At 31.5% G+C, this 8724-nt stretch overlaps 1 long non-coding RNA gene across 1 annotated transcript; it reads left to right on the top strand.

The window, feature by feature from the left end:
• Nucleotides 1–4945: 4945 nt before the first annotated feature.
• LOC145136038 (uncharacterized) lies at nucleotides 4946–6282 on the top strand. Its single transcript, XR_013720188.1, has 3 exons — nucleotides 4946–5138; nucleotides 5420–5517; nucleotides 6032–6282. It is a non-coding gene; the product is annotated as an uncharacterized LOC145136038 (long non-coding RNA).
• The last annotated feature ends 2442 nt before the right edge of the window (nucleotides 6283–8724 follow it).

Raw genomic sequence — 8724 nt, forward strand, 5'->3', positions numbered from 1 at the left:
TATCTATTTTTATTTAATTAAATAATTATTTAATCTTACTAAAATCATTTTAGTGCATTCTAGCACACAATAAATGTTAGAAACACATGAACCTAGCCCTATATATATATATATATATATATATATATATATATACACACACACACACACACACACACACAGAGAGAGAGAGAGAAAGAGGTAGGTTCAAATGTGGATGAACAAATATTGTGTGGATGTAGGGATTAATATGGGCCAAGTATTATTTAATTTTAATAAATAATTAATTAAATCATCTAATAAATAATTAATTAAATCATCTACCCTTTAATTTAGGCAAATTACTTCATTTAAAACCCTATTGCCTCTTCAATCGACACCCACAAAATCGTATCCCTCCCGCTTCCATCGACCTTCGGCCCCATCAGACGACCTTGAGTCATCATCGCTTTCAACCATTAGATTTAGGGTATACAATCACCGCCATTATCATCTTTATCAGCGTGTTGGTAACACCAAGGAAGAATCGGTGAGCCACAGTGGTTGCTAGGTTTGCTTTCCGGCGAGTTGTACCAACCATCAGATCAGAGGTTTCTCCACGCAGTCCATCTTCATCATCGCTTCACCTTCACGCCGTCGCCGGTCACCGTAAGACCTTGAGTCCGTCGTCGATCCTCACTACAGTGTCCGTCGTCGACTCTTTAATCGTCGACCCTTTCTACCCCTTCATCTATTCATCAGCAACACACGGATTCCGTGTAGAGTTGGGAAAACCTAAATTTTGCTTCATCTCCTTCCGTGTTGGAATCAAGAACCCCGCCCCTTTCCTTGTACTCACTTTCTCCTTTAAAGAAGCCTTACAAAGTTGGATTATACCAATCATTCTCTCTGTTCTTTTCTTGATTTTGACAGGTAAACCCATCAATTTTAATTTCTTGTCGTTGCGTTCTTCATTGGGTTTAAAGAAGCAACTCTCTCACGTTTCATGTATTTTTTTCTGCGATAACCCTGTTTTCTTCTTTAATCGCGTTTTAAGCGTTCAATTCACTTGTTGTGGGTTTTGTTGTAATGTTTTTCAATTGTTTGAAATCTGCAGAAAGCAATCAGAGTGCAGATATGGATAAATGCTCGTTCAAGCTTGAACACCCATTGGGTATTGTGCCTTTAATCACAATTTCCTTTTCTTTTGCGGTTTTCCAGTTTCATTCTTGATCATAAGATAAGAATATTTGTTTAATTGGGTGCTTCGATGTCTGTTTTCTAAACGATTATTGCATCAAGATGTGCAATTAGATAATAAGATCAATTGCTAAACCTGAATTTCTCCTTTTTGTTTATGTAGAGAAGAGGAAATCGGAATCCTCTCGCATCAGAGAGAAGTATCCTGATAGAGTTCCTGACAAGGAAGTATCCTCTCGCATTAGTAAGACATTTTGTTTCTTTATCAATCAAACTTTATGCTATTTTATTTATCTCTTAACTCTTGAGTAAAATTTTGGTTTCAGGTGATTGTTGAGAAAGCTGAAAAATCCGACATTCCTGACATAGACAAAAAGAAGTATGTGAATGTTAACCTTTCCCATTTGTTGTATCTATCTTAGTTTATATAGGAATATATGAAAGAAATAACAAACTACTTTCATCGATTTGATTAGATCACTACATTTTTTACATTTTCTTTTTATGGTGTCATTTATATAAAAAGATATGAATGTGATGGGACCCACAAAATGGTAATGAGTTAATGTTTTTATTTCAGATATCTAGTTCCAGCTGATTTGACCATGGGTCAATTTCTGTATGTTGTTCCAGCTGATTTGACCAATGGTGGATGGAATATAACAACATGAAACAAGAATGAAAATGAAGATTCTTTCATGAATGACATTGTATTCTTATAGATGAAGATTTTTTCAAGAATGACTCACCATGAAGCTTGTATTCTAATAGAATGTGGCAAAAATTCAAAAAATAACATTGTATTTTTATAGAATGTGACAGTAAAAATTATTTTTTTGTTTATTTTTGGACCTTAGATTCTTTAATAATATTATTATTCTTCAATAATGTCAATAATAGATTATTATTTTTTAAGAATGTTGTTATTCTTCAACTCATGGTTTAAAAATTTGTTATTCTTAAAAATGTTCATTCAATCAGAATATGTATTCTGTCAGACTTTGTATTCAATCAGAATATGTATTCTATTAGATATGTATTTTAAACTCTTGGTCCATATTCATTCCTACATCCACACAATACTTATCATCCACATTATAACCTAGCCCTATATATATATATATATATATATATATATATATATATATATATATATATATATATGTATATATATATACCATCTTATAAAGAGTTTATAAATGTGGGTCCCTTGCATTTTAAGACAATGTCTTAAAATTCAAGGAGAAGGAATCTGGACCATCGAATCTACATTGAAAGGTGAGGATTTAACTGCTCGGGATCCATGTGAAATGCTCTCAACCAATAAGAATAGAGCGTTTAAATGCATGTCTTGGAAATAAGCTGACTACTACAAGGGAGAAAGCAGACATCATGAGGATTGCCAGGGTGGCCTTTTTTAAATGTGTCCAGACCGTTGATCTACTACACTGATCCAACTAGGGGTGAGCATTTGGACCGAACCGTACCGGACCGGACCGGCGCTTGGACCGGACCGGTTATGGAGAATATTGTGGACCATGGACCGGACCGGATGAGTCGTGTCCATGTCCATGTCCGGGTCCGGGTCCAGGTCCGGGTTTTCCGGTTCTTGGACCCGTTTGGACCGGTACAACTTTAATTTCATAGAGTATAAGTTGTTAAAATAAGTTTTTAGGTTTGATACGATACAACTTGTAAAAATGATTATGTTTCCGTTTCATGCATAACTAATCTACCTTGATGTTATAATATTATAAGTTGCAAAATTAATTTTCCAAATAAAATCAACTAACATATAATCAAGTTCACCAAGATCCCTTTCATATGATTTATCTATCAAATATACATAAAATTCAGAATTATAGTATAAAATGATAGTTAAAAAGTTGAAATATTTCAGCTTTGATAGCTCAACTTTGAAAGATTGTAACTCACTAAATATAATATCAAAATCAACAAAATTATAGTCTAAATTTATCTACAAACTGTAAACTAAATGTTGGAAAAAACCTCAGATCAATCCGACTTAAAACGAATGAGTTATGGTTGTTTAAAAATTTTCACAAATTACAAAATTTTTAAAAACTTGCTGAAAAGCTGAAAATTTTCAGCTTTGATAGCTCAACTTTGGAAGACTATAACTCATTGAATATAATACCGAAATCAACAAAATTATAGTCTAAATTCATCTACAAACTGTAAACTAAACGTTGGAAAAAACCGTGTGTCAATCCGACTTAAATTGAATGATTTATGGTTGTTTAAAAGTTTTCACAGATTACAAAATTTTAAAAATGTTGCTGAAAAGCTGAAAATTTTCTGCTTTGATAGCTCAACTTTGAAAGTCTGTAACTCATTGAATACTATACCAAAATCAACAAAACTATAGTCTAAATTCATCTACAAACTGTAAGTTAAACGTTGGAAAAAACCGCGTGTCAATCCGATTTAAAACGAATGAGTTATGGTTGTTTAAAATTTTCACAGATTACAATTTTTTTTTTAAATCGGGTCCAACCGGTTCTAAACATGGTAAAAACCGGACCGGACCGGGAAAAAAACCGGACCGGACCGGGATGGATTCCTAGAACCGAGAACCGGCCCGGGGGTCTTAAAAAACGGTCCGATCCGGTCCGGTCCGGTCCACCGGTCCAAATGCTCACCCCTAGATCCAACTGCCGTTGATTCCGATTGACTACATCAAGAACACACTCTTTTACCTGAACTATCTCCGATTCAAAATTTGAAAACCCGACTCCCTTTTCCAGTTCTCTCTGAACAAGCCCAATCACCGCCTCCACCATTTAACCTACCGCCACTGCCACCGCCTCCACCATTTAACCTACCGCCACCGCCACAATCAAAGACGAAGACTTGGAGCTGAACCCGTAAGCATATTTCCTTTTGATTTCTCAGGTAAGGTTTTTAGTTGTTTTAAGAAGATGGGTTGCTCATGTCTTCGATCTACATATATATTTTTAAGTTGTGATGAGAAATCCCTATCGATCAAACTTCATTGGCTCTCACCATCTCTGATTAAACCCCAAGTCTCCCAAAACCTCACCCCATGCCTTGCATATGCTCTTTCTCTCTCTGGAACTTTAGGCGGCACCATCATCCCACCGCCTTCCCCCTCCACCTTCTCTCTAACCCTAAATCGCCACTAAATCTCTGTACACACAAACATGCACACTCTAAAGAAAACCCTAGGTGTATGTCATTTGCCAATGCTGATATTAGACATCGACGCTACAATCGAAGGAGTCAAGGAGGTGTTTCATGTGAATCCATATCTATTCTTAGGTTTGTCTACGGATCTTTATAATGAAGTAGATTTATGATTTATTTAACCTTAAATCGATTTGTTTTGTTATCTTTTTCTTATATGAAGGTTTCTTTGAAAAGGGACATTTTTGTTGTTATATTTCTCTTGGATTTTCTTTGACCGTACCACTCTTGGTATTGGTAATAGGAAGACATGCTACAATCTCCCGTTTCATTACCTTGACTTGATGACAAAAACTCATATTCTTCTTTTAATAACATATTCAATCTGTTTTTTAATCATATTGAACATGTATCTACACGAAAGCCGAGTATCTGGTCAAATCTGAGAGTTTTATAAAGGTGTAAGTTTTACCAGTTTCATTTTATACTTGGATTTTCTTCTTTTTTATAATTTGAATGAATCCTTCTTTGTGTTTGTTAAATTGGTGGTAGTTTTTACCTGGTATAATAATAATTTTAATACCAGAGTCAAAACCCTCCTATTTTTTCAAAGCTTAATATGAGTTTTATATTTATTTTTTTATCTGGTATAATAAATTTGTTTGTATGTTGTCAATAAGTAGTTTACTGGTGTTTCAAGGGAAAGAAAGACATAATCTCTCAAGTGAAGGGGAGAATTGCATCTGGATCTGGGTGTTGCTGTTAAGCTTATGCCAAATTTATTGATCAAATCATTAAGTTCAGAAAAGAGGGTGAGTTGATTTACCTAATTTAACTATACCTTTGTTTATTTTAGTGTGTTAAAATTGGTTTCTATACCTTGATATTTGGTTTTGAGTTTAAGATTCATGTTCTGTAACGTCGATTTTGATTTCTAGATTTAAATTCTTGACATATATACTGTCCAAGTTTGATTTATCTTATAGTTTGTGATTTGATCACTCTATGTGTTTTGTTAACTTCATAGCTTATTGTTAGATGAGATTTTTAGTAAAATTTTCATATTATCTCTTCTTTTTGTGTTTGTGGACAGGCTGGAGTTGTGACATGAATAAGTGGTCTATGGTCTTAATTCTATTTGGTTCAGTTGGCTTCATTTTTAAAATTTTCAAGATTGAATAAACCTCTAAGGTTTGTTTTTTCCCTGTTTTCGTAATTTTATTTGCTTTTAGGAGAAAGGTTATGATGTTAACACAATGAACTATTGATTCTAAAAAAACAGTTAAACAACTTTGATCCGTTCTTGAAACATACTGTCCCTTATGGGAGTTGATTGCATCGAAAGGAGTTAAATTTGTTGGTAATTAGTTTTTCCATAATAACACCTTATTGCAATTTGCACATGCAGAAATTATGTTACTGTTGATCTAATTATGAATGTAAAAAGATAATTTTTTTTCATTTTCATTATGAAATTAAACATTGCACTTAGAAAGATGTTTTTCTTTATTTTACTTGATTGATATAACTATAACAAATATTAGATGATTAATATATAAATCTTTTTTATTTGAAAAGGTCTGCTTCTCTGCTTCTCTCCAGGTATGCTTTTACATAAGCTTTCATCACGCATTCTCTCTTTCTCTCAAATGACATGTTTTTGTTTTCTGGTTTCAAGTTAATTACATTTTTAATCATATCACAGGCTTCCGCTTTCAGCGGGTTATGCAAATGAGTAGGAAGACAAATCAACCACAATTTATACGGTGAACAATCTCGAAGGGAAAAACAAAGAGAAGCAAAAGTAAAATACTCCAAAAGCATCGTAGCAGCATGAACCAAAGTGTATTTTAGTAAAAAATTGAAGTATTAATAAAAATCAATAATTGGTTATTTGAGAGTTTGTAGTTCTTTTGATTTATTAATTTTGGAAATCTTACATTTTATTTTCCTAACTTTACATGTCGTGGTTTGACTTTATCTATGTAAATGATTTACCTAACGTTGTTTTTTTCTTCGAATGCAATGTTTGTTAGTGGCAGTTTAATTTATACATTTCACAATGAAATGTTTTATTGTCCGTCCAAGATTAATTAACAAAAAAGACTATACAACATTTTCTAAACATACAATTTTTTTGTCAATTAAATAAGTAAATTACATGAAAGTTCCCTATGGATTGAAATATTATTTATACTCGCTCAATATATTTTTCAACTCGGAAAATTCCAATGGTTTGGTTTTATTTTGGTTTAGTCATGCCGAACCAAAAATGTCTTTATTGCCCTTTTATATTTTATTTTTAATTTTCATATTAATTATTTGTTTAGTATAATTTTAAAACTTAAATTTGGCCCATACCTTAATTTACCCCCTATATTATACGACATGGTTCTCACTTTAACACCATCTCATGTCACTGCCGCGCACCGTATTGTGAGGCTATGAACCTAGCCATAAACTATATACGAAAGGGAACTATCTAGCGCAAAACAGTCTACCAAAAGGCCGAAAGAAACTATATTCCGAGAGGAACTAGCTAGCGACGCCGCATCGCGCGGGTACCTCACTAGTGTGTGTGTGTATATATATATATATATATATATATATATATATATATATATATATATATATATATATATATATATATATATATATATATATATATATATATATTAAGTGTTGATATTTGTAAGAACCAAAAATTCATTACAATTAAAATTTCTATAAATACAAATATCTATCTTATATATCAGAGGATGATTGTAAATTTTTAAGGATACATTCAAAATAATGTTTAAGACATTGTTTAACATTTAAATATGAAGAGTATTAGTGATGATATTATCATTTTTATGAATACATTAATTTATATTATCGCATGTATCTGTGAAACAAATATTATATTTTATTCGTATTATATTGAGGCATTAGAGACATTTTGGATGAGTAGTTATGTAATTTGATTACAATACAAGAGGTAGTGGTATTGGTTCATCTCCAAAAAATGATTAGCACTCCTCATCCGAGTCAAAGTAACTCGCCGACTTACATGAGTTTTAGCAAAAAGGCAAAACAAAAACTAAAATAAAAAAAATAAAAAATCTGACAAAAAACCGCAAAAAAACCGAACCGCAAAAAAAACCGTAAAAAAACCGCAAAAACCGAACGACATAAAAACCGAACGGTGCGGTTTCTAAACTTCAAAAAACCGAAATTGGTTTTCGGTTCGGTTTTGGCCGAAAACCACACCGAACAGCACCACGCTCACCCTTAATATAACATAAATAATTTATAAGAGAAAATAATTATTTATTTAAAAAGTTGATTCTTCCATATAAAATATATTTTTCAAGTTATACTAACTTGTATGTAGATGAATCAATACTACCAAGTAAAATAACCACCTATCATTCCAAACTACCACCATTCTATGTGATAACAATATTTGCCATACTTTTACGAGGTTGATGTCATTATTTAGTCCAACTCCTTGTAATATTTATACTTAATAACTAATAAATATTTAGAATTACTAAAGGGCTTCTTATTTGTAAATCATGTAATATTTGTTATTTTATAGTTTACATCATTTACTATTTTTTTTTTGGTAAGGAATGCAAAACCTGCCTCATGTATATATATTTTTTTACTATTTATGTTTATGTGTATTAGTGTATCCAATAGGTCCAGGCTAATGTCATCGTTTAACAACTATTAGTAATTTTGCAGATTAAGTTGTTTATTATTTAATTGTTGAAGTTAGTCATTAAACTTTATTTAATTTTGTTTTAGTTTAATCATTTCATTAAGTTTTACTCTACTGAACCTTTTAACAATTACTAAAGAGCATCTTACAATTGGGAAAAATATTTAGATTATATTCACATGGTTTTGACGAAGAGACAACAAGGGCCGATGGTAGTTGTGCAACCGATCATTCCATGTTCAATAATAATATAAGTTCAATAAAGTATATGTTTTAATAATAATATAAATTCTAATAAAACAAAATATGAATATTAATTATTTGTATATTCAAGTAATTGTAAGTTTAAAACTAAGATTAAATAAAATATAAACATATGTAGATGCCTCACTTGCGCCATGTGGATGTAATAGCAACATTTTTGTCAAGATCAATTTTTGTCAAAATCAATCGATCGTTGAAAGTTATAATATTTATTTGTGTAGAATTGTTTAGTAAAAATAGTTGTAAATTTTTGAAATGTGTAAAATGTAAACATGAAAACTAAAAACTCTCAAATGTTATTTGAAGTAGCTTCCGGATTAACAACATTTTATTTAAAATAAAAAATTTAAGCGCTAACTTTCAAACAAAACTTTTTCTTTGATTCAAATTTTTTCCTTAAAGCTAAAAACACTAAAAAAAACAAA

The sequence above is a fragment of the Lactuca virosa genome, chromosome 9 (assembly GCF_052849685.1).
Source record: "Lactuca virosa cultivar CGN04683 chromosome 9, Lactuca_virosa_CGN04683_v6, whole genome shotgun sequence".
NCBI classification, from domain to species: Eukaryota; Viridiplantae; Streptophyta; class Magnoliopsida; order Asterales; family Asteraceae; genus Lactuca; species Lactuca virosa.